The following is a 25,006-nucleotide window of genomic DNA, read 5'->3' on the forward strand; positions in this document are numbered from 1 at the left end:
TTGGAAAATTCAGGGCTATGCCGTGTAGATGATGGCCTAACAGGAGGCTTTAAAATTTTCTTTCTAGTGTCCTTCGTTTGGGAGAAAAATGCAAAGGTACAAGACAGCTTTTCCTTGCCAATATCTCTCTTTTGCAAAGAGCTGCGCATTGGAAAATTCAGGGCTATGCCGTGTAGATGATGGCCTAACAGGAGGCTTTAAAATTTTCTTTCTAGTGTCCTTCGTTTGGGAGAAAAATCCAATGGTACAAGACAGCTTTTCCTTGCCAATATCTCTCTTTTGCACAAAGCTGCGCATTGGAAAATTCAGGGCTATGCCGTGTAGATGATGGCCTAACAGGAGGCTTTAAAATTTTCTTTCTAGTGTCCTTAGTTTGGGAGAAAAATGCAAAGGTACAAGACAGCTTTTCCTTGCCAATATCTCTCTTTTGCAAAGAGCTGCGCATTGGAAAATTCAGGGCTATGCCGTGTAGATGATGGCCTAACAGGAGGCTTTAAAATTTTCTTTCTAGTGTCCTTCGTTTGGGAGAAAAATGCAAAGGTACAAGACAGCTTTTCCTTGCCAATATCTCTCTTTTGCAAAGAGCTGCGCATTGGAAAATTCAGGGCTATGCCGTGTAGATGATGGCCTAACAGGAGGCTTTAAAAAAAAATTTCTAGTGTCCTTCGTTTGGGAGAAAAATGCAAAGGTACAAGACAGCTTTTCCTTGCCAATATCTCTCTTTTGCAAAGAGCTGCGCATTGGAAAATTCAGGGCAATGCCGTGTAGATGATGTCCTAACAGGAGGCTTTAAAATTTTCTTTCTAGTGTCCTTCGTTTGGGAGAAAAATGCAAAGGTACATGACAGCTTTTCCTTGCCAATATCTCTCTTTTGCAAAGAGCTGCGCATTGGAAAATTCAGGGCTATGCCGTGTAGATGATGGCCTAACAGGAGGCTTTAAAATTTTCTTTCTAGTGTCCTTCGTTTGGGAGAAAAATGCAAAGGTACAAGACAGTTTTTCCTTGCCAATATCTCTCTTTTGCAAAGAGCTGCGCATTGGAAAATTCAGGGCTATGCCGTGTAGATGATGGCCTAACAGGAGGCTTTAAAATTTTCTTTCTAGTGTCCTTCGTTTGGGAGAAAAATGCAAAGGTACAAGACAGCTTTTCCTTGCCAATATCTCTCTTTTGCAAAGAGCTGCGCATTGGAAAATTCAGGGCTATGCCGTGTAGATGATGGCCTAACAGGAGGCTTTAAAATTTTCTTTCTAGTGTCCTTCGTTTGGGAGAAAAATGCAAAGGTACAAGACAGCTTTTCCTTGCCAATATCTCTCTTTTGCAAAGAGCTGCGCATTGGAAAATTCAGGGCTATGCCGTGTAGATGATGGCCTAACAGGAGGCTTTAAAAAAATTTCTAGTGTCCTTCGTTTGGGAGAAAAATGCAAAGGTATAAGACAGCTTTTCCTTGCCAATATCTCTCTTTTGCAAAGAGCTACGCATTGGAAAATTCAGGGCTATACCGTGTAGATGAAGCACTAACAGGAGGCTTTAAAATTTTCATTCTAGTGTCCTTCGTTTGGGAGAAAAATGCAAAGGTACAAGACAGCTTTTCCTTGCCAATATCTCTCTTTTGCAAAGAGCTGCGCATTGGAAAATTCAGGGCTATGCCGTGTAGATGATGGCCTAACAGGAGGCTTTAAAAAAATGTTCTAGTGTCCTTCGTTTGGGAGAAAAATGCAAAGGTACAAGACAGCTTTTCCTTGCCAATATCTCTCTTTTGCAAAGAGCTGCGCATTGGAAAATTCAGGGCTATGCCGTGTAGATGATGGCCTAACAGGGCTGGGGAGGGCCGCTGCTCAGGCACATCTCTGTCAAGTAAAGAAGATTCAACTGAGGCAGCACAAGGGAACTCTCATCTGGGGACAACAACTGCAGGGAGAACACTTATTTTCAGATGAACATGGGAGGGCAGAAGGCTGCCTAATACTGAAGCACCCCCAAACAACAAACCAAATGCAACAACTAGTGCAAGCATTCCTGGGGGAAGGCTGCAGCAGATGGATTTGCATATGGTGATGTCATCCAAGCAGTGGGTCAAAGTTGGCTTCAACCCTCGTCTGCATATGAAAAGAGAAAAGGGGCGTGCAGGGCATGGCGGCCTTTTGCGGCGATTGGATGACCCCTAGTTCGCATTAAACACATCCACCCTCCTTCGGTGTGGGGCTCATGTTGGCTATGCCCCAGCCCCTGAAGCATTCAAGCTGATTTCTTGCAGCAGCTAGGCACTGTAACAGCTCCAGAGCTGCTCTGTAAGGCAAGTAAAAGGGCGTGGGCCCTGCAGCACTACCTGTAGTTCGCATTGTGCGTTGGAAGGCACAAATTAAGCAGACGGGAGAAGTCAGGATAGTGCACAAGGGCATAGAAGGGAGCGGCTCAAGAAAAAAGAAGTGGAAATAGACAGCAAACTAGGCTGGAGAGAGACCTGAGACAAAGAGATCTGAATTATACGAGAGCCGACCAGGGGAAACACAAATTATGCAGTCAAGTTTCCCACATTTGGGGAAATCGCAGGAGCAGCACACCCAGAGTGCAATGGGTGAGACTTGCCCTGGGAGAAGCACCTTCATGATCATAGTATCTCACCTGGCAGGTAAGTAGGATTTGGGATAGTTCTGGGGAGGGTCGCTGCTCGGGCTGTCAAGTGAAGTAGATCCAACTGAGGCAGCACAAGGAAACTCTCGATAGAAGAACAAGGCTAGAGGAAGATCTGAGACAAATAAATCTGACTTTTACCAGAGCTGACCAGAGGAAAGAACAAACACAGTCCCCCACTACCACAAATAATGCAGTCGAGTTTCCCACATTTGGGGAAATCATAGGGGTCAGCATACCCAGAATGCAATGAATGAACCTCACCCTGGGAGAACAATCTTCATGACCATGGTATCTCCTATGCAAAATAAGTATGACTTAGGATAGGGCTGGGGAGGGCCGCTGCTAAGGCACATCTCTGTCAAGTAAAGGAGATTCAACTGAGGCAGCACAAGGGAACTCTCATCTGGGGACAACAACTGCAGGGAGAACACATATTTTCAGATGAACATGGGAGGGCAGAAGGCTGCCTAATACTGAAGCACCCCCAAACAACAAACCAAATGCAACAACTAGTGCAAGCATTCCTGGGGGAAGGCCTGCAGCAGATGGATTTGCATATGGTGATGTCATCCAAGCAGTGGGTCAAAGTTGGCTTCAACCCTCGTCTGCATATGAAAAGAGAAAAGGGGCGTGCAGGGCATGGCGGCCTTTTGCGGCGCTTGGATGACCCCTAGTTCGCATTAAACACCTCCACCCTACTTCGGTGTGGGGCTATGCCCCAGCCCCTGAAGCATTCAAGCTGATTTCTTGCAGCAGCTGGGCACTGTAACAGCTCCAGAGCTGCTCTGTAAGGCAAGTAAAAGGGTGTGGGCCCTGCAGCACTACCTGTAGTTTGCATTGTGCGTTGGAAGGCACAAAGTAAGCAGACGGGAGAAGTCAGGATAGTGCGCAAGGGCATAGAAGGGAGCAACTCAAGAAAAGAGAAGTGGAAACAGACAGCAAACTAGGCTGGAGAGAGACCTGAGACAAAGAGATCTGAATTATACGAGAGCCGACCAGGGGAAACACAAATTATGCAGTCAAGTGTCCAACATTTGGGGAAACCGCAGGAGCAGCACACCCAGAGTGCAATGGGTGAGCCTTGCCCTGGGAGAAGCACCTTCATGATCATAGTATCTCACCTGGCAGGTAAGTAGGAGTTGGGCTAGAGCTGGGGAGGGTCGCTGCTCGGGCACCCCCCTGTCAAGTGAAGGAGATCCAACTGAGGCAGCACATGGAAACTCTCGAAAGAAGAACAAGGCTAGAGGAAGATCTGAGACAAATAAATCTGACTTTTACCAGAGCTGACCAGAGGAAAGCACAAACACAGTCCCCCACTACCACAAATAATGCAGTCGAGTTTCCCACATTTGGGGAAATCACAGGGGTCAGCATACCCAGAATGCAATGAATGAACCTCACCCTGGGAGAACAATCTTCATGACCATGGTATCTCCTATGCAAAATAAGTATGATTTGGGATAGGGCTGGGGAGGGCCACTGCTCAGGCACATCTCTGTCAAGAATTTATAAAGTCTATACATATATATAACCAAATGTCAATATATATATATAGAACCCAGCGCTCCTATCAAAACTTATCTATTTCACCAATTTGTTGCTTATTTAATCTTTATACATCTATTAATTTTCACCATATATTATAAAATGCTGCTCCCATAGGTAGTACTGTTCTACCAATAATAAACCAAATTTTAAAGATAATCACACTTGTTATCAAGGGAGCGCAAAAAATAAAATATACAAGCTCCTTATTTTTAAAAAATATATATAGACAGAAGAAACCCACATTCAATAAAATACAATGGAGTCAACATATATAGGCACCACTATCCATATCTAAATGTAATCAGGATCTATTTCATATTGCCCTTGATGACAACGGAATGTTTATTAAAGGGTCCAAAAAATCCTACTGGATACAGCTGTTGTAATTTAATCGTTTGTAACCCTACCTTGAACGAGAGCTGTCTATGTATTCTATTAAGGGATGGTTACCTAATAGCTGTGCCTCCGCTCAAGCTATGTGTAGTATTTAACTACCGTTAAGGCTTGCTTGAGTAAGCCTGATCTCTATCCTTAGGGGATGATTCCCTTATATCATAGATATATTATCTAATATACCTGTCTCTTTCTTCCAGGATCTTCAGATCAACTTCCAGACGGACCAGACACACATGGAAAGTATAACACTTTAATGACCAGTACCAAATGGATTAAGTATACATTAACATTTCATCAATTACACATTCCCCTTTAAGTCATTAATCCATGCTAACCCCCTGTCAATTAGGCCTATACACAGTACCTGCATGCAATACAACAAATCCTTTTTCTTTTCAAGACACCCTTAGGTGTTAGAGTGACCCGGGTACTCTTAATATGATAGTGCACTATAAGGGCCCATAAACTTCCTAAAAATAACAGCAGTTAATACAGAATGTCTGACACTATGTTTTAGTATCAACTATCAGTTCTCCCTTCAGTTAAAGAGAAAGATGTTTGGCTCAGTCTACTTATGGTAGCGATTACTTTCTCCTATAAGGTTACTTATAGTTCCTCCTTGGCAGATAACAGAAAGTATCTATTTAGCTCATAGATAGTAACATCAACAGTTGATTACCAAGGAATCTGTATCCTTTCCTCAGTAAAAATGTTACTGTAGTTGTCCAGTATTAAACTAAACTCCTAAGAAGCTGGTATGATAAACCTTTGTTATGCTGCGTCCTTGTGTCCATTTGAAGTAGCTGATGCTTTCTATATTTCAGAGCATATATAGCTTTTCGATTCCTGTATGCCTCAAATTATTGTTGTCTCTTAGGATGAGTCTATATTAAATATATCTGCAAGAGATGGTTTCTCTTATCATAGTCACAGCGAGCTCAAATCCTTTAACTTTATAACTAATAGTCTCTTACGTGTCAGTCCTTCTTACGGGTTCACGAATATACATATAACACAGTTGTATTAAAGTGCCACAAGCTAGTCTTCGAATCGGGATGATATTCTAATCCTTTGTGGCTAAGAGGCTTTAACATCCATCCAATGTCACTGTAGTATGGCTACCTTTAATGTCCTTGACTCTAATTCTGCTAATTCAGGGGCATAAATACACACATTAGGTGGCAGCTTTAGGGTGTTACTTTCTATTTAGCGCTGCGGAACAATGTCTCTGGCTCTCCTTTGACTGATGTGATGCTGATATATGGGGGAGTTTTAAAACTATTTATGAAGCGTTAAACAGTTCAAGTTTCACTCCACTCCTCCTGTTACATATATATACCCAGTGCTTTCTACCTTCTCCTTAGCACTATGATTAAGCCATACATGGAACTGTAATTATAGGTCACTCTGACTACTGTGACCCATTACTATCCTCCTGCTTAATAGCCATTATTGCGGCCTAGCCCTGGAGTACTTAGTCCCAATATGAAATTGACTATGTACAATAGTCACCTATGGCTTGCTGTGCTTAGTGTAGGGGTAATATAAATGGCTGGATTATGCACTCACACTTCTACCATCTAGTGATGCTGCTGCCGGATGCTCCCCCGACTCCTCCCTTACACTTACAGCCACACAGAATGGAGCCTCTGCTGCTGGTCCTGGCTTCTTTGTTGTGGCTGTCAGAGTCTGTGCCGGTAATAGGTAGGAAGGAACCCTCTCTGTGTCCCTGTCACAGATGTGCCCTTCCAATACTGCTGGGTGAGTTGACTAGCGCTGATCTTGGGTTCTATGAACAGTTCTGAGTCTCAATGCTGCTGTCACCACCTTTACAGTAAGGAAGCCCTGTTCTGGCTTCACACACTAAGCCCCCTCCGGCCGCCGCAATGTATACCGCTCAGCTCTAATGCGGGCGACGGCCGGAGCAGCAAAAAACTATGTCCTCTCACCAAGGGATATGCAGTCTCTATCTCAGCTACACTCACAGCACCTCTCCACTCCTCTCTAGTAGTCACATGACCCACTCTGAGGTGATGCCCCGCCCACTGGCAATCACCTCACTAGGTGATTGACAGTTAGGAGCACAAGGACATTAACCCTTTAGATACACTGTGAAACCATAAAATAAGCCTTCATTGTATTCACCACTACATTTACATCAATGTACATACAATTACATATATGTGAACTGTATTATTTACCTCACAACATGCATACAGTATTACAACATCCATTAACTTTTATATGAATAATATATATGCTTATACTCCATTTTAGTCACCATATTATAACTACCTCAGTATAAGTGTTGTTTAAACCCTAAATCAGGGTTACATTTCTCCCCCTGGTGCATTGTCACTGTTTAACATCTTTAGGTGCCAATGCACCATCTACCTTACTCACTATGCTAAAATAGTATATATTCATTCACATCCATTAGCAAGCCACCTCATCTCAACCATTTTAACTGTTGGCCAAATAGGGAGGGATGGAACTACATAGCCTTCATGCCTCCCAGGGATAGTGTTCTCTGATCGTGCTGATCGTGAGACCTTGCTCTTCTACACCTGATTTATTGACTTCTTTTAGTACTGGACTTCGGATGGAAGATTTAAGAGATTGTGCTAGGGTAAAGTTATCATGTACCTCACTACGATTTTCACTGAGACTAGTTTCTTTCTCTGACGAAGCTTCTAAAGTTATCAAGTCTTTAGCATCTGAATTTTCCGTTTCTTGATCCTGGGACTGATTTACTCTACCATTGAATCTCGAGAGAGGTCGGTAATGTAAGGTTGTAGAAGGATGACATGGAGCTGGATCTCTCCCTTGCCTTTGTTCTGAATATGCACTTCCTTCATCAACCACTTTTTCTCGTGGTTGATAACAATAACTGTATGATCCTCGTCGGTTTGGAGCAAATCGACTCCCTTTCACTGGTACTCCACCTATGCCAGTCACATTTGCTGCATGTACACCCTTTTCCCCTTCCAACACTTCAAATTCTACTTTCTCTCCATCTCCTACACTGTACAACAGTTTTAGGGGGTTATTCTTCGTTATGGATGTCCAATGTACAAATATGTCTTCTCCGGTGTCATGCCTTTTAATGAAGCCATAGCCTTTCTTCACATGGAACCATATTACTGTGCCAGTCATTTTAAGAGACATATACTGTGTCCCTTTACTATCAACTTTATTCATAGAAGATTGTCTCAGCAATATACCATCCACTACCTCAGTCTGTAATGCTATGTCCTTAGTATCCGGTCGCATAGAAAATTCATGGATACGGTCTTCAGGACAGTTGTTTAGGAAGTTGGCATCCTTGAGTATTTTATTCTCAGATTCTAGCTGAGACAGTCTTTCTTTCATTTCATTCAGACAAATATGATCCTCCTTTTCAGTTTCTTTACCCACTTCCAATAATTCAGACAACTCAGTTATTTTTGATTCCAGAGAATGAATATTGTCTTCCTGCTGCTGGTACATTATCAACTTTTGTTGCTCCTGATCCACTCTGGTTTGTCTTTCATCAGATGCCATGGTTTCCATCTCTCTCTGTATAAACCAAAGTTCTCTCTCAAGCTCTTTGTTCCTCTCATCAATTTTGGTGTTAAACATCTGTTCTTCTTTTAGCTTCCATTGGGTTTCATCTAGAACCTCCAACAACTGATGTTTAGACCTGTCCAGTGCTATATGTCTTATCACCTCTATCGGGGTCTGTAGATCCACTGGGCTATCTCTTCTTGTTGGTTCCTCAATGGAAGTTGGAAACCGGGAAAGCAGGTCCTTCTGTTGATCTTTTGGAAGAGCTAATACTAATTGTCCATGTTTCTTATAATCCTCAGCTATTTGCTTTAGCACAGTTTCTAATCTCTGTATACCTACATCTATCTTCACTTCCCCTGGAACTCTCTCTTTCAGTGGTAGAACATTCTTATCTCCTTTCATTCCATAATCCATGTTAGCGACCAAAGTATGAGCAAGGTTGTCACTAACACCTCCCTCACTATCCTTTAGGTGGGGATCAAGTTTGACTTTCTTGTCCTTTGATTTTTTTCTTTCTCTTCTCCAACTCTACAGGGACATCTAATATTTTTTCATTTTTCACACCTAGGTTATTTACAAAAGTTCCCACAAACTTGCATGTCACCTCTTCCTTTAAGCCTGGTCCCTTACGGTACTCTTGTTTGTCCATACTTTTACATTCTCTAATGGCTTCAACTCTCCCAACTGATACAGCAATGGCTTTATGTCCAACCTTCTCCCTGTTCCTTTGCTTCTTTCCCATATTTGTATTTTATTTTTAGGGATGTGAGGACTTTATCAATAATAATTAATGGCAGCTGACACCTGTGGTGTAACAGGGCCTGAGTGTAACTTCTATCTCACGCGGTGCCTCCAAATGTAACCCTACCCTCATTACCTTGAACGAGAGCTGTCTATGTATTCTATTAAGGGATGGTTACCTAATAGCTGTGCCTCCACTCAAGCTATGTGTAGTATTTAACTACCGTTAAGGCTTGCTTGAGTAAGCCTGATCTCTATCCTTAGGGGATGATTCCCTTATATCATAGATATATTATCTAATATACCTGTCTCTTTCTTCCAGGATCTTCAGATCAACTTCCAGACGGACCAGACACACATGGAAAGTATAACACTTTAATGACCAGTACCAAATGGATTAAGTATACATTAACATTTCATCAATTACACATTCCCCTTTAAGTCATTAATCCATGCTAACAGCCTGTCAATTAGGCCTATACACAGTACCTGCATGCAATACAACAAATCCTTTTTCTTTTCAAGACACCCTTAGGTGTTAGAGTGACCCGGGTACTCTTAATATGATAGTGCACTATAAGGGCCCATAAACTTCCTAAAAATAACAGCAGTTAATACAGAATGTCTGACACTATGTTTTAGTATCAACTATCAGTTCTCCCTTCAGTTAAAGAGAAAGATGTTTGGCTCAGTCTACTTATGGTAGCGATTACTTTCTCCTATAAGGTTACTTATAGTTCCTCCTTGGCAGATAACAGAAAGTATCTATTTAGCTCATAGATAGTAACATCAACAGTTGATTACCAAGGAATCTGTATCCTTTCCTCAGTAAAAATGTTACTGTAGTTGTCCAGTATTAAACTAAACTCCTAAGAAGCTGGTATGATAAACCTTTGTTATGCTGCGTCCTTGTGTCCATTTGAAGTAGCTGATGCTTTCTATATTTCAGAGCATATATAGCTTTTCGATTCCTGTATGCCTCAAATTATTGTTGTCTCTTAGGATGAGTCTATATTAAATATATCTGCAAGAGATGGTTTCTCTTATCATAGTCACAGCGAGCTCAAATCCTTTAACTTTATAACTAATAGTCTCTTACGTGTCAGTCCTTCTTACGGGTTCACGAATATACATATAACACAGTTGTATTAAAGTGCCTCAAGCTAGTCCTTGAATCGGGATGATATTCTAATCCTTTGTGGCTAAGAGGCTTTAACATCCATCCAATGTCACTGTAGTATGGCTACCTTTAATGTCCTTGACTCTAATTCTGCTAATTCAGGGGCATAAATACACACATTAGGTGGCAGCTTTAGGGTGTTACTTTCTATTTAGCGCTGCGGGACAATGTCTCTGGCTCTCCTTTGACTGATGTGATGCTGATATATGGGGGAGTTTTAAAACTATTTATGAAGCGTTAAACAGTTCAAGTTTCACTCCACTCCTCCTGTTACATATATATACCCAGTGCTTTCTACCTTCTCCTTAGCACTATGATTAAGCCATACATGGAACTGTAATTATAGGTCACTCTGACTACTGTGACCCATTACTATCCTCCTGCTTAATAGCCATTATTGCGGCCTAGCCCTGGAGTACTTAGTCCCAATATGAAATTGACTATGTACAATAGTCACCTATGGCTTGCTGTGCTTAGTGTAGGGGTAATATAAATGGCTGGATTATGCACTCACACTTCTACCATCTAGTGATGCTGCTGCAGGATGCTCCCCCGACTCCTCCCTTACACTTACAGCCACACAGAATGGAGCCTCTGCTGCTGGTCCTGGCTTCTTTGTTGTGGCTGTCAGAGTCTGTGCCGGTAATAGGTAGGAAGGAACCCTCTCTGTGTCCCTGTCACAGATGTGCCCTTCCAATACTGCTGGGTGAGTTGACTAGCGCTGATCTTGGGTTCTATGAACAGTTCTGAGTCTCAATACTGCTGTCACCACCTTTACAGTAAGGAAGCCCTGTTCTGGCTTCACACACTAAGCCCCCTCCGGCCGCCGCAATGTATACCGCTCTGCTCTAATGCGGGCGACGGCCGGAGCAGCAAAAAACTATGTCCTCTCACCAAGGGATATGCAGTCTCTCTCTCAGCTACACTCACAGCACCTCTCCACTCCTCTCTAGTAGTCACATGACCCACTCTGAGGTGATGCCCCGCCCACTGGCAATCACCTCACTAGGTGATTGACAGTTAGGAGCACAAGGACATTAACCCTTTAGATACACTGTGAAACCATAAAATAAGCCTTCATTGTATTCACCACTACATTTACATCAATGTACATACAATTACATATATGTGAACTGTATTATTTACCTCACAACATGCATACAGTATTACAACATCCATTAACTTTTATATGAATAATATATATGCTTATACTCCATTTTAGTCACCATATTATAACTACCTCAGTATAAGTGTTGTTTAAACCCTAAATCAGGGTTACACGTTACTTTCCAATTGTAATTGATACATTAAATTCCTTCTTGTGGATGAACAGCAACAGTTGTAACCAACGCCTCTTTTCTCTAACGTCCTAAGTGGATGCTGGGGACTCCGTAAGGACCATGGGGAATAGCGGCTCCGCAGGAGACTGGGCACATCTAAAGAAAGCTTTAGGACTATGTGGTGTGCACTGGCTCCTCCCCCTATGACCCTCCTCCAAGCCTCAGTTAGATTTCTGTGCCCGACGAGAAGGGTGCACACTAGGGGCTCTCCTGAGCTTCTTAGTGAAAGTTTTAGTTTAGGTTTGTTATTTTCAGTGAGACCTGCTGGCAACAGGCTCACTGCATCGAGGGACTAAGGGGAGAAGAAGCGAACTCACCTGCGTGCAGAGTGGATTGGGCTTCTTGGCTACTGGACATTAGCTCCAGAGGGACGATCACAGGCCCAGCCTGGATGGGTCCCGGAGCCTCGCCGCCGGCCCCCTTACAGAGCCAGAAGAGCGAAGAGGTCCGGATAAATCGGCGGCAGAAGACGTTCCTGTCTTCAATAAGGTAGCGCACAGCTGTGCGCCATTGCTCTCAGCACACTTCATACTCCGGTCACTGAGGGTGCAGGGCGCTGGGGGGGGCGCCCTGAGACGCAATAAAACATGATAAAAATACCTTACATGGCAAAAAATACATCACATATAGCTCCTGGGCTATATGGATGCATTTAACCCCTGCCAGAATATACAGAAAAACGGGAGATAAGGCCGCCGAAAAGGGGGCGAAGACTATCTCCTCAGCACACTGGCGCCATTTTCCCTCACAGCTCAGTTGGACGGAAGCTCCCTGGCTCTTCCCTGCAGTCACTACACTACAGAAAGGGTTAAAAAAAGAGAGGGGGGCACTAATTAGGCGCAGTATTAAAACATACAGCAGCTATAAGGGGAAAAACACTTATATAAGGTTATCCCTGTATATATATATATAGCGCTCTGGTGTGTGCTGGCATACTCTCCCTCTGTCTCCCCAAAGGGCTAGTGGGGTCCTGTCCTCTATCAGAGCATTCCCTGTGTGTGTGCTGTGTGTCGGTACGTTTGTGTCGACATGTATGAGGAGAAAAATGATGTGGAGATGGAGCAGAGTGTCTGTAACAGTGATGTCACCACCTAGGGGGTCGACACCTGAGTGGATGTACTGTTGAAAATTACATGACAGTGTCAGCTCTGTATAAAAAAACAAAAAAAAAAAACAGTGGTTGACATGAGACAGCCGGCTACTCAGCTTGTGCCTGTCCAGACGTCTCATAGGCCGTCAGGGGCTCTAAAGCGCCCGTTACCTCAGATGGCAGATACAGACGCCGACACGGATACTGACTCCTGTGTCGACGGTGAAGAGACAACCGTGCTTTCCAGTAGGGCCACACGTTACATGATTGAGACAATGGAAAATGTTTTATACATTTCTGATAATACGAGTACCACCAAAAAGGGGTATTATGTTCGGTGAGGGAAAAACTACCTGTAGTTTTCCTGAATCTGAGAAATAAAATGAGGTGTGTGATGATGCGTGGGTTTCCCCCCGATAACAATTGATCATTTCTTAAAAAGTATTGGCTGTATACCCTTTCCGGCCAGAGGTTAGGGTGCGTTGGGAAACACCCCCTAGGGGGGATAAGGCGCTCACACGCTTGTAAGAACAAGGGCTCTACCCTCTCATGAGATGGCCGCCCTTAAGGATCCTGCTGATAGAAAGCAGGAGGGTATCCAAAAATGTATTCACACACATACTGGTGTTATACTGCGACCAGCAATCGCCTCAGCCTGGAGGTGCAGTGCTGGGTTGGCATGGTCGGATTCCCTGACTGGAAATATTGATATCCTAGATAAGGATAGTATATTATTGCCTATAGAGCATTTAAAAGATGCATTTCTATATATGCATGATGCACAGCGGAATATTTGCCGACTGGCATCAAGTATAAGTGCGTTGTCCAATTCTACCAGTAAAATGGTCAGGTGATGCGGATTCCAAACGGCATTTGGAAGTATTGCCTTTGAAAGGGGACATTTGGGGTCGGTATTTTAGACCTGGTGGCCACGGCAACAACTGGGAAATCCACGTTTGTACCCCAGGTCGCCTCTCAAAATAAGACGCCGTATTATCAGGCGCAGTCCTTTGTTGGCAAGCGGACAAAAGGTTCCTCTTTTCTGCTCGTGACAGAGGGAGAGGAAAAAGGCTGAAGAGATTAGCCAGTTCCCAGGAACAGAAACCCTTTCCCGCCTCTGCCAAGCCCTCAGTATGACGCTAGGGCCTTACAAGCTCAGGCACGGTGGGGGCCCGTTCTCAATGAATTTCAGTGCGCAGTGGGCTCACTCGCAAGTAGACCCCTGGATCCTTCAGGTAATATCTCAAGGGTACATATTGGAATTCGAGACGTCTCCCCCTCGCCGTTTCCAAAAGTCGGCTTTACCGACGTCTCCCTCTGACAGGGAGGCAGTTTTGGAAGCCATTCACAAGCTGTATTCCCAGCAGGTGATAATCAAGGTACCCCTCCTGCAACAGGGAACGGGGTATTATTCCACACTATTGTGGTACCGAAGCCAGACGGCTCGGTGAGACCGATTCTAAATCTAAAATCTAAAATCTTTGAACACTTACATACAGAGGTTCAAATTCAAGATTGAGTCACTCAGAGCAGTGATTGCGAACCTGGAAGAAGGGGACTACATGATGTCTCGGGACATCAAGGATGCTTACCTTCATGTCAAAATTTACCCTTCTCACCAAGGGTACCTCAGGTTATGGTACAGAACTGTCACTATCAGTTCAGACGCTGCCGTAGGGATGGTCCACGGCACCCCGGGTCTTTACCAAGGTAATGGCCGAAATGATATCCCTTCGAAGGAAGGGAATTTTAGTTATCCCTTACTTGGACGATTCCCTGATAAGGGTAAGATCCAGGGAACAGTTGGAAGTCGGTGTAGCACTATCTCAGGTAGTGTTGCGGCAGCACGATTGGATTCTCAATATTCCAAAATCGCAGCTGGTTCCGACGACTTGTCTTCTGTTTCCTAGGGATGTTCCTGGACACAGTCCAGAAAAAAGGTGTTTCTCCCGGAAGAGAAAGCCAGGGAGTTATCCGAGCTAGTCAGGAACCTCCTAAAACCGAACCAAGTCTCAGTGCATCAATGCACAAGGGTTCTGGGTAAAAATGGTGGCTTCCTACGAAGCAATCCCATTCGTTAGATTCCACGCAAGAACTTTCCAGTGGAACCTACTGGACAAATGGTCCGGGTCGCATTTTCAGATGCATCAGCGGATAACCCTGTCACCAAGGACAAGGGTATCCATCCTGTGGTGGTTGCAGAGTGCTCATCTTCTAGAGGGCCGCAGATTCGGCATTCAGGACTGGGTCCTGGTGACCACGAATGCCAGCCTGCGAGGCTGGTGAGCAGTCACACAGGGAAGGAATATCCAGGGCTTAGGGTCAAGCCTGGATACATCACTTCACATAAATATCCTGAAGCTAAGGGCCATTTACAATGCTCTAAGCTTAGCAAGACCTCTGCTTCAAGGTCAGCCGGTGTTGATCCAGTCGGACAACATCATGGCAGTCACCCACGTAAACAGACAGGGTGGCACAAGAAGCAGGAGGGCAATGGCAGAAGCTGCAGGGATTCTTCGCTGGGCGGAAAATCATGTGATAGCACTGTCAACAGTATTCATTCCGGGAGTGGACAACTGGGAAGCAGACTTCCTCAGCACGACCTCCACCCGGGAGAGTGGGGACTTCACCCAGAAGTCGTCCACATGATTAAAAAACTCGACAGGTATTGCGCCAGGTCAAGAGACCCTCAGGCAATAGTTGTAGACGCTCTGGTAACACCGTGGGTGTACCAGTCAGTGTATGTGTTCCCTCCTCTGCCTCTCATACCCAAGGTACTGAGATTGATAAGATGGAGAGGAGAAAGCACTATATTCGTGGCTCCGGATTGGCCAAGAAGGACTTGGTAACCGGAACTTCAAGAGATGCTCACGGAGGATCCGTGGCCTCTACCTCTAAGAAGGGACCTGCTCCAGCAAGGACCCTGTCTGTTCCAAGACTTACCGCGGCTGCGTTTGACGGCATGCCGGTTGAACACCGGATCCTGAAGGAAAAAAGGCATTCCGGATGAAGTCATCCATATCCTGATCTAAAGCCAGGAAGGATGTAACCGCAAAAACATTATCACCGCAATTGGCGAAAATATGTTGCGTAGTGCGAGGCCAGTAAGGCCCGATGGAGGAAATTCAACTGGGTCGATTCCTACATTTCCTGCAAACAGGAGTGTCTATGGGCCTGAAATTGGGGTCCATTAAGGTTCAGATTTCGGCCCTGTCAATTTTCTTCCAAAAAAGAACTAGCTTCAGTCCCTGAAGTTTAGACGTTTGTAAAAGGGGTACTGCATATACAGCCTCCTTTTGTGCCTCCAGTGGCAATTTGGGATCTCAATGTAGTTTGGGTTCCAAAAGTCACATTGGTTTGAACCACTTAAATCTGTGGAGTTAAAATATCTCACATGGAAAGTGGTCATGCTGTTGGCCCTGGCCTGGGCCAGGCGCGTGTCAGAATTGGCGGCTTTATCCTGTAAAAGCCCTTATCTGATTTTCCATTCGGACAGGGCGGAATTGAGGACTCGTCCTCAGTTTCTCCCTAAGGTGGTTCCAGCGTTTTCACCTGAACCAACCTATTGTGGTGCCTGCGGCTACTAGGGACTTGGAGGAATCCAAGTTGCTGGATGTTGTCAGGGCCCTGAAAATATGTTTCCAGGACGGCTGGAGTCAGGAAATCTGACTCGCTGTTTATCCTGTATGCACCCAACAAGCTGGGTGCTCCTGCTTCTAAGCAGACTATTGCTCGTTGGATTTGTAGTACAATTCAGCTTGCACATTCTGTGGCAGGCCTGCCACAGCTAAAATCTGTAAAAGCCCGTTCCACAAGGAAAGTGGGCTCATCTTGGGCGGCTGCCCGAGGGGTCTCGGCTTTACAACTTTGCCGAGCAGCTACTTGGTCAGGGGCAAACACGTTTGCTAAATTCTACAAATTTGATACCCTGGCTGAGGAGGACCTGGAGTTCTCTCATTCGGTGCTGCAGAGTCATCCGCACTCTCCCGCCCGTTTGGGAGCTTTGGTATAATCCCCATGGTCCTTACGGAGTCCCCAGCATCCACTTAGGACGTCAGAGAAAATAAGAATTTACTTACCGATAATTCTATTTCTCATAGTCCGTAGTGGATGCTGGGCGCCCATCCCAAGTGCGGATTGTCTGCAATACTTGTACATAGTTATTGTTACAAAAATCGGGTTATTATTGTTGGGAGCCATCTTTTCAGAGGCTCCTCTGTTATCATGCTGTTAACTGGGTTCAGATCACAGGTTGTACGGTGTGATTGGTGTGGCTGGTATGAGTCTTACCCGGGATTCAAAATCCTTCCTTATTGTGTACGCTCGTCCGGGCAAAGTATCCTAACTGAGGCTTGGAGGAGGGTCATAGGGGGAGGAGCCAGTGCACACCACATAGTCCTAAAGCTTTCTTTAGATGTGCCCAGTCTCCTGCGGAGCCGCTATTCCCCATGGTCCTTACGGAGTCCCCAGCATCCACTACGGACTATGAGAAATAGAATTATCGGTAAGTAAATTCTTATTATTTACTGCAGTTAAAGTTCATATGTAACTCACGTGAGTAATGAAAGAAAACAGGGGGAGAGCGCTGTGATGGTTGGTGAAACACAGCGGTATGCTACGACCCCCGTTAACCGTGGCTGGATCTTATTGGCACTCGCGGTCGGGATATTTCTCCCTGCCGTGGGGTAGAGACCTCCTTTTGCTCGGTCTCAAATTGCTTTTTCCCCTTCACCGCTGTCTTTACATCAGACGTCCGCCGTGATGTAGCTCGTTCATGAACGGGCTTATATCTCAGCAATCAGAGTGTCCGGTAATCACCTTTCTTACGCGTTTCTCCGCTGTTATCCAAGAGCGGTTTCGTCAGAGGATACATCAGCAGCCTAGCAGGCTCTTTTTAAAATGCACCGGACCAATAGCATTACTAATTAGTTGATTGGATACATACATGTACTAATTGGATGCATACATGTAATGACTCACATATGGAACAACTTTCTAATTGCAATTGCACATATAAAGGCATTTCATAATATAAAAATAAGCAACATGGTGATTAAAAATAATAATAAAATAAGCAACAAGGTGGTTTAAAAAATAACAGAAAATATATAATCTATATACAGATTAACCTATAATCTTTCAATCAATACCTCATATCTATAATCACATATACATAATTCAGAGACTCAGCACTAAGGATCCCCATTTACTTATATAAAACCTTTTAGGGTAACATAAATCCATGCCACTACTAAAGCAGTTCTTGTGGCGCAGGGGAAACATCAAATGCACTCTATGCAGCTAGTCCCATGTTCGAATCCAACCCGCTCAGCTTAACATCCATATTATTTATTTACTTTTAATGGGATCATTCTATCAATTCATTTTTACCTTTAATTTTTGTTAATATTATTTCTATATTTCATTATTTTAACCCCTGGAATAACTACATTGCTGTTTAAACAACAAAAAGAATTGAAGAAAAAATAAATATTAAACAGACAATTTAAGGATTCGAAGATTTAAATATTTAAAGATTTTAAAATTTAAAACAGGGAGGGGGGGGGAGGGAGGGGGGCCTTTTGGGAGAAGGAGGGGGGAAAAATAAAAATAGAAAAAAAAATATATATAGAACCAAGAGAAAGTGTAAAAAGAGGATGGAGGAAGAAATCTGATGTTCATCATTACTAGTGGATTTTACTAAAGAACTTTAAAGGAACACACACAACAGGATTATACAGTTTCATCCTAAGAGGAAAGCTGTTTCCAAAATAGCTACTTCTAATAATTTTGTTTATTTATTAAACATACAATAAATGGATATTCAATAAATAATATATTAGGTAAATCAATAGATAAAATCTTCAGAGACTGCAAATGTTGTTCAGTTCGATGCTCTCATTCAGACCATCAGGTGTAAGGGTACCCAAAGAAAAAATCCAAAATGCCTCCCTTGTCAAGTAAAGGAGATTCAACTGAGGCAGCACAAGGGAACTCTCATCTGGGGACAACAACTGCAGGGAGAACACATATTTTCAGATGAACATGGGAGGGCAGAAGGCTGCCTAATACTGAAGCACCCCCAAACAACAAACCAAATGCAACAACTAGTACAAGCATTCCTGGGGGAAGGCCTGCAGCAGATGGATTTGCATATGGTGATGTCATCCAAGCAGTGGGTCAAAGTTGGCTTCAACCCTCGTCTGCATATGAAAAGAGAAAAGGGGCGTGCAGGGCATGGCGGCCTTTTGCGGCGCTTGGATGACCCCTAGTTCGTATTAAACACCTCCACCCTACTTCGGTGTGGGGCTCATGTTGGCTATGCCCCAGCCCCTGAAGCATTCAAGCTGATTACTTGCAGCAGCTGGGCACTGTAATAGCTCCAGAGCTGCTCTGTAAGGCAACTAAAAGGGTGTGGGCCCTGCAGCACTACCTGTAGTTCGCATTGTGCGTTGGAAGGCACAAAGTAAGCAGACGGGAGAAATCAAGATAGTGCGCAAGGGCATAGAAGGGAGTGGCTCAAGAAAAGAGAAGTGTAAACAGACAGCAAACTAGGCTGGAGAAAGACATGAGACAAAGAGATCTGAATTATACGAGAGCCGACCAGGGGAAACACAAATTATGCAGTCAAGTTTCCCACATTTGGGGATATCGCAGGAGCAGCACACCCAGAGTGCAATTGGTGAGCCTTGCCCTGGGAGAAGCACCTTCATGATCATAGTATCTCACCTAGCAGGTAAGTAGGAGTTGGGCTAGAGCTGGGGAGGGTCGCTGCTCGGGCACCCCCCTGTCAAGTGAAGGAGATCTAACTGAGGCAGCACAAGGGAACTCTCGAAAGAAGAACAAGGCTAGAGGAAGATCTGAGACAAAGAAATCTGACTTTTACCAGAGCTGACCAGAGGAAAGCACAAACACAGTCCCCCACTACCACAAATAATGCTGTCAAGTTTACCACATTTGGGAAAATAACAGGGGTCAGCATACCCAGAATGCAATGAATGAACCTCACCCTGGGAGAACAATCTTCATGACCATGGTATCTCCTATGCAAAATAAGTATGATTTGGGATAGGGCTGGAGAGGGCCGCTGCTCAGGCACATCTCTGTCAAGTAAAGGAGATTCAACTGAGGCAGCACAAGGGAACTCTCATCTGGGGACAACAACTGCAGGAGGTACACATATTTTCAGATGAACATGGGAGGGCAGAAGGCTGCCTAATACTGAAGCACCCCCAAACAACAAACCAAATGCAACAACTAGTGCAAGCATTCCTGGGGGAAGGCCTGCAGCATATGGATTTGCATATGGTGATGTCATCCAAACAGTGGGTCAAAGTTGGCTTCAACCCTCGTCTGCATATGAAAAGATAAAATTGGCATGCAGGGCATGGCGGCCTTTTGAGGTGCTTGGATGACCCATAGTTCGCATTAAACACCTCCACCCTCCTTCGGTGTGGGGCTCATGATGGCTATGCCCCAGCCCCTGAAGCATTCAAGCTGATTTCTTGCAGCAGCTGGGCACTGTAACAGCTCCAGAGCTGCTCTGTAAGGCAAGTAAAAGGGTGTGGGCCCTGCAGCACTACCTGTAGTTTGCATTGTGTGTTGGAAGGCACAAAGTAAGCAGACGGGAGAAGTCAGGATAGTGCGCAAGGGCATAGAAGGGAGCAACTCAAGAAAAGAGAAGTGGAAACAGACTGCAAATTAGGCTGGAGAGAGACCTGAGACAAAGAGATCTGAATTATACGAGAGCCGACCAGGTGAAACACAAATTATGCAGTCTAGTGTCCAACATTTGGGGAAACCGCAGGAGTAGCACACCCAGAGTGCAATGGGTGAGCCTTGCCCTGGGAGAAGCACCTTCATGATCATAGTATCTCACCTGGCAGGTAAGTAGGAGCTGGGCTAGAGCTGGGGAGGGTCGCTGCTCGGGCACCCCCCTGTCAAGTGAAGGAGATCCAACTGAGGCAGCACAAGGGAACTCTCGAAAGAAATACAAGGCTAGAGGAAGATCTGAGACAAAGAAATCTGACTTTTACCAGAGCTGACCAGAGGAAAGCACAAACACAGTCCCTCACTACCACAAATAATGCAGTCCAGTTTCCCACATTTGGGGAAATCACAGGGGTCAGCATACCCAGAATGCAATGAATGAACCTCACCCTGGGAAAACAATCTTCATGACCATGGTATCTCCTATGCAAAATAAGTATGATTTGGGATAGAGCTGGGGAGGGCCGCTGCTCAGGCACATCTCTGTCAAGTAAAGGAGATTCAACTGAGGCAGCACAAGGGAACTCTCATCGGGGGACAACAACTGCAGGGAGAACACATATTTTCAGATGAACATGGGAGGGCAGAAGGCTGCCTAATACTGAAGCACCCCCAAACAACAAACCAAATGCAACAACTAGTGCAAGCATTCCTGGGGGAAGGCCTGCAGCAGATGGATTTGCATATGGTGATGTCATCCAAGCAGTGGGTCAAAGTTGGCTTCAACACTCATCTGCATATGAATAGAGAAGAGGGGCGTGCAGGGCATGGCGGCCTTTTGCGGCGCTTGGATGACCCCTAGTTCGCATTAAACACCTCCACCCTCCTTCGGTGTGGGGCTCATGTTGGCTATGCCCCAGCCCCTGAAGCATTCAAGCTGATTTCTTGCAGCAGCTGGGCACTGTAACAGCTCCAGAGCTGCTCTGTAAGGCAAGTAAAAGGGTGTGGGCCCTGCAGCACTACCTGTAGTTCGCATTGTGCGTTGGAAGGCACAAAGTAAGCAGACGGGAGAAGTCAGGATAGTGCGCAAGGGCATAGAAGGGAGCGGCTCAAGAAAAGAGAAGTGGAAACAGACAGCAAACTAGGCTGGAGAGAGACCTGAGACAAATACATCTGAATTATACGAGAGCCGACCAGGGGAAACACAAATTATGCAGTCAAGTTTCCCACATTTGGGGAAATCACAGGGGCAGCACACCCAGAGTGCGATGGGTGAGCCTTGCCCTGGGAGAAGCACCTACATGATCATAGGATCTCACCTGGCAGGTAAGTAGGAGTTGGGCTAGAGCTGGGGAGGGTCGCTGCTCGGGCACCCCCCTGTCAAGTGAAGGAGATCCAACTGAGGCATCACAAGGGTACTCTCGAAAGAAGAACAAGGCTAGAGGAAGATCTGAGACAAAGAAATCTGACTTTTACCAGAGCTGACCAGAGGAAAGCACAAACACAGCCCCCCACTACCACAAATAATGCAGTCGAGTTTCCAACATTTGGGGAAATCACAGGGGTCAGCATAAACAGAATGCAATGAATGAACCTCACCATGGGAGAACAATCTTCATGACCATGGTATCTCCTATGCAAAATAAGTATGATTTGGGATAGGGCTGGGGAGGGCCGCTGCTCAGGCACATCTCTGTCAAGTAAAGGCGATTCAACTGAGGCAGCACAAGGGAACTCTCATCTTGGGACAACAACTGCAGGGAGAACACATATTTTCAGATGAACATGGGAGGGCAGAAGGCTGCCTAATACTGAAGCACCCCCAAACAACAAACCAAATGCAACAACTAGTGCAAGCATTCCTGGGGAAGGCCTGCAGCAGATGGATTTGCATATGGTGATGTCATCCAAGCAGTGGGTCAAAGTTGGCTTCAACCCTCGTCTGCATATGAAAAGAAAAAAGGGATGTGCAGGGAATGGCGGCCTTTTGCGGCGCTTGGATGACCCCTAATTCGCATTAAACATCTCCACCCTCCTTCGGTGTGGGGCTCATGATGGCTATGCCCCAGCCCCTGAAGCATTCAAGCTGATTTCTTGCAGCAGCTGGGCACTGTAACAGCTCCAGAGCTGCTCTGTAAAGCATGTAAAAGGGTGTGGGCCCTGCAGCACTACCTGTAGTTTGCATTGTGCGTTGGAAGGCACAAAGTATACAGACAGGAGAGGTCAGAATAGTGCGCAAGGGCATAGAAGGGAGCGGCTCAAGAAAAGAGAAGTGGAAACAGACAGCAAACTAGGCTGGAGAGAGACCTGAGACAAAGAGATCTGAATTATACGAGAGCCGACCAGGGGAAACACAAATTATGCAGTCAAGTTTCCCACATTTGGGGAAATCACAGGGGCAGCACACACAGAGTGCAATGGGTGAGCCTTGCCCTGGGAGAAGCACCTACATGATCATAGTATCTCACCTGGCAGGTAAGTAGGAGTTGGGCTAGAGCTGGGGAGGGTCGCTGCTTGGGCACCCCCCTGTCAAGTGAAGGAGATCCAACTGAGGCAGCACAAGGGAACTCTCGAAAGAAGAACAAGGCTAGAGGAAGATCTGAGACAAAGAAATCTGACTTTTACCAGAGCTGACCAGAGGAAAGCACAAACACAGTCCCCCACTACCACAAATAATGCAGTCAAGTTTCCCACATTTGGGGAAATCACAGGGGTCAGCATACCCAGAATGCAATGAATGAACCTCAACCTGGGAGAACAATCTTCATGAGCATGGTATCTCCTATGCAAAATAAGTATGATTTGGGATAGAGCTGGGGAGGGCCGCTGCTCAGGCACATCTCTGTCAAGTAAAGGAGATTCAACTGAGGCAGCACAAGGGAACTCTCATCTGGGGACAACAACTGCAGGGAGAACACATATTTTCAGATGAACATGGGAGGGCAGAAGGCTGCCTAATACTGAAGCACCCCCAAACAATAAACCAAATGCAACAACTAGTGCAAGCATTCCTGGGGGAAGGCCTGCAGCAGATGGATTTGCATATGGTGATGTCATCCAAGCAGTGGGTCAAAGTTGGCTTCAACCCTCGTCTGCATATGAAAAGAAAAAAGGGATGTGCAGGGCATGGCGGCCTTTTGCGGCGCTTGGAGGACCCCTAATTCACATTAAACACCTCCACCCTCCTTCGGTGTGGGGCTCATGTTGGCTATGCCCCAGCCCCTGAAGCATTCAAGCTGATTTCTTGCAGCAGCTGGGCACTGTAACAGCTCCAGAGCTGCTCTGTAAAGCATGTAAAAGGGTGAGGGCCCTGCAGCACTACCTGTAGTTTGCATTGACGTTGGAAGGCACAAAGTAAGCAGACAGGAGAGGTCATAATAGTGCGCAAGGGCATAGAAGGGAGCGGCTCAAGAAAAGAGAAGTGGAAACAGACAGCAAACTAGGCTGGAGAGAGACCTGAGACAAAGAGATCTGAATTATACGAGAGCCGACCAGGGGAAACACAAATTATGCAGTCAAGTTTCCCACATTTGGGGAAATCGCAAGAGTAGCACACCCAGAGTGCAATGGGTGAGCCTTGCCCTGGGAGAAGCACCTTCATGATCATAGTATCTCACCTGGCAGGTAAGTAGGAGTTGGGCTAGAGCTGGGGAGGGTCACTGCTCGGGCACTTCCCTGTCAAGTGAAGGAGATCCAAGTGAGTCAGCACAAGGGAACTCTCGAAAGAAGAACAAGGCTAGAGGAAGATCTGAGACAAAGAAATCTGACTTTTACCAGAGCTGACCAGAGGAAAGCACAAACACAGTCCCCCACTACCACAAATAATGAAGTCGAGTTTCCCACATTTGGGTAAATCACAGGGGTCAGCATACCCAAAATGCAATGAATGAACCTCACCCTGGGATAACAGTCTTCATTACCATGATATTTCCTATGCAAAATAAGTATGATTTGGGATAGGGCTGGGGAGGGCCGCTGCTCAGGCACATCTCTGTCAAGTAAAGGAGATTCAACTGAGGCAGCACAAGGGAACTCTCATCTGGGGACAACAACTGCAGGGAGAACACATATTTTCAGATGAACATGGGAGGGCAGAAGGCTGCCTAATACTGAAGCACCCCCAAACAACAAACCAAATGCAACAACTAGTACAAGCATTCCTGGGGGAAGGTCAGCAGAAGACGGATTTGCATACAGTGATGTCATCCAAGCAGTGGGCCAAAGTTGGCTGGAACCCTCATCTGCATATGAAAAGAGAAAAGGGGTATGCAGGGAATGGCGGCCTTTTGCGGCGCTTGGATGACCCTTAGTTCGCATTAAACACCCCCACCCTCCTTCGGTGTGGGGCTCATGTTGGCAATGCCCCAGCCCCTGAAGCATTCAAGCTGATTTCTTGCAGCAGCTTGGCACTGTAACAGCTCCAGAGCTGCTCTGTAATGCAAGTAAAAGTTTGTGGGCCCTGCAGCACTACCTGTAGTTTGCATTGTGCATTGGAAGGCACAAAGTAAGCAGACAGGAGAAGTCAGGATAGTGCACAAGGGTATAGAAGGGAGGGGCTCAAAAAAAGAAGAAGTGGAAACAGACTGCAAACTAGGCTGGAGAGAGACCTGAGACAAAGAGATCTGAATTATATAAAAGCCGACCAGTGGAAACACAAATTATGCAGTCAAGTTTCCCATATTTGGGGAAATCACAGGGGCAGCACACCCAGAGTGCAATGGGTGAGCCTTGCCCTGGGAGAAGCACCTTCATGATCATAGTATCTCACCTGGCAGGTAAGTAGGAGTTGGGCTAGAGCTGGGGAGGGTCGCTGCTTGG

General features: G+C 45.4%; 15 non-coding genes across 15 annotated transcripts; all 15 read right to left on the bottom strand.

The window, feature by feature from the left end:
• Nucleotides 1-2,474: 2,474 nt before the first annotated feature.
• On the bottom strand, nt 2,475-2,637 carry LOC135028476 (U1 spliceosomal RNA). The gene has a single exon (XR_010224780.1). It is a non-coding gene; the product is annotated as a U1 spliceosomal RNA (small nuclear RNA).
• A 145-nt stretch (nt 2,638-2,782) lies between these two features.
• Nucleotides 2,783-2,946, bottom strand: LOC135028457 (U1 spliceosomal RNA). Its single transcript, XR_010224763.1, has one exon. It is a non-coding gene; the product is annotated as a U1 spliceosomal RNA (small nuclear RNA).
• A 661-nt stretch (nt 2,947-3,607) lies between these two features.
• On the bottom strand, nt 3,608-3,770 carry LOC135028480 (U1 spliceosomal RNA). The gene has a single exon (XR_010224784.1). It is a non-coding gene; the product is annotated as a U1 spliceosomal RNA (small nuclear RNA).
• A 152-nt stretch (nt 3,771-3,922) lies between these two features.
• On the bottom strand, nt 3,923-4,086 carry LOC135028451 (U1 spliceosomal RNA). The gene has a single exon (XR_010224757.1). It is a non-coding gene; the product is annotated as a U1 spliceosomal RNA (small nuclear RNA).
• Nucleotides 4,087-19,059: 14,973 nt separating this feature from the next.
• LOC135028484 (U1 spliceosomal RNA) lies at nt 19,060-19,222 on the bottom strand. The gene has a single exon (XR_010224787.1). It is a non-coding gene; the product is annotated as a U1 spliceosomal RNA (small nuclear RNA).
• Nucleotides 19,223-19,374: 152 nt separating this feature from the next.
• Nucleotides 19,375-19,538, bottom strand: LOC135028464 (U1 spliceosomal RNA). The gene has a single exon (XR_010224770.1). It is a non-coding gene; the product is annotated as a U1 spliceosomal RNA (small nuclear RNA).
• A 671-nt stretch (nt 19,539-20,209) lies between these two features.
• Nucleotides 20,210-20,372, bottom strand: LOC135028485 (U1 spliceosomal RNA). The gene has a single exon (XR_010224788.1). It is a non-coding gene; the product is annotated as a U1 spliceosomal RNA (small nuclear RNA).
• A 152-nt stretch (nt 20,373-20,524) lies between these two features.
• On the bottom strand, nt 20,525-20,688 carry LOC135028465 (U1 spliceosomal RNA). Its single transcript, XR_010224771.1, has one exon. It is a non-coding gene; the product is annotated as a U1 spliceosomal RNA (small nuclear RNA).
• Nucleotides 20,689-21,359: 671 nt separating this feature from the next.
• LOC135028483 (U1 spliceosomal RNA) lies at nt 21,360-21,522 on the bottom strand. The gene has a single exon (XR_010224786.1). It is a non-coding gene; the product is annotated as a U1 spliceosomal RNA (small nuclear RNA).
• A 152-nt stretch (nt 21,523-21,674) lies between these two features.
• On the bottom strand, nt 21,675-21,838 carry LOC135028467 (U1 spliceosomal RNA). Its single transcript, XR_010224773.1, has one exon. It is a non-coding gene; the product is annotated as a U1 spliceosomal RNA (small nuclear RNA).
• Nucleotides 21,839-22,508: 670 nt separating this feature from the next.
• Nucleotides 22,509-22,671, bottom strand: LOC135028479 (U1 spliceosomal RNA). Its single transcript, XR_010224783.1, has one exon. It is a non-coding gene; the product is annotated as a U1 spliceosomal RNA (small nuclear RNA).
• A 152-nt stretch (nt 22,672-22,823) lies between these two features.
• LOC135028462 (U1 spliceosomal RNA) lies at nt 22,824-22,987 on the bottom strand. Its single transcript, XR_010224768.1, has one exon. It is a non-coding gene; the product is annotated as a U1 spliceosomal RNA (small nuclear RNA).
• A 670-nt stretch (nt 22,988-23,657) lies between these two features.
• Nucleotides 23,658-23,820, bottom strand: LOC135028475 (U1 spliceosomal RNA). The gene has a single exon (XR_010224779.1). It is a non-coding gene; the product is annotated as a U1 spliceosomal RNA (small nuclear RNA).
• Nucleotides 23,821-23,972: 152 nt separating this feature from the next.
• LOC135028469 (U1 spliceosomal RNA) lies at nt 23,973-24,136 on the bottom strand. Its single transcript, XR_010224775.1, has one exon. It is a non-coding gene; the product is annotated as a U1 spliceosomal RNA (small nuclear RNA).
• A 672-nt stretch (nt 24,137-24,808) lies between these two features.
• Nucleotides 24,809-24,971, bottom strand: LOC135028478 (U1 spliceosomal RNA). Its single transcript, XR_010224782.1, has one exon. It is a non-coding gene; the product is annotated as a U1 spliceosomal RNA (small nuclear RNA).
• Between the last annotated feature and the right edge of the window lie 35 nt (nt 24,972-25,006).

The sequence above is a fragment of the Pseudophryne corroboree genome, unplaced genomic scaffold, assembly GCF_028390025.1.
Source record: "Pseudophryne corroboree isolate aPseCor3 unplaced genomic scaffold, aPseCor3.hap2 scaffold_476, whole genome shotgun sequence".
NCBI lineage: Eukaryota > Metazoa > Chordata > Amphibia > Anura > Myobatrachidae > Pseudophryne > Pseudophryne corroboree.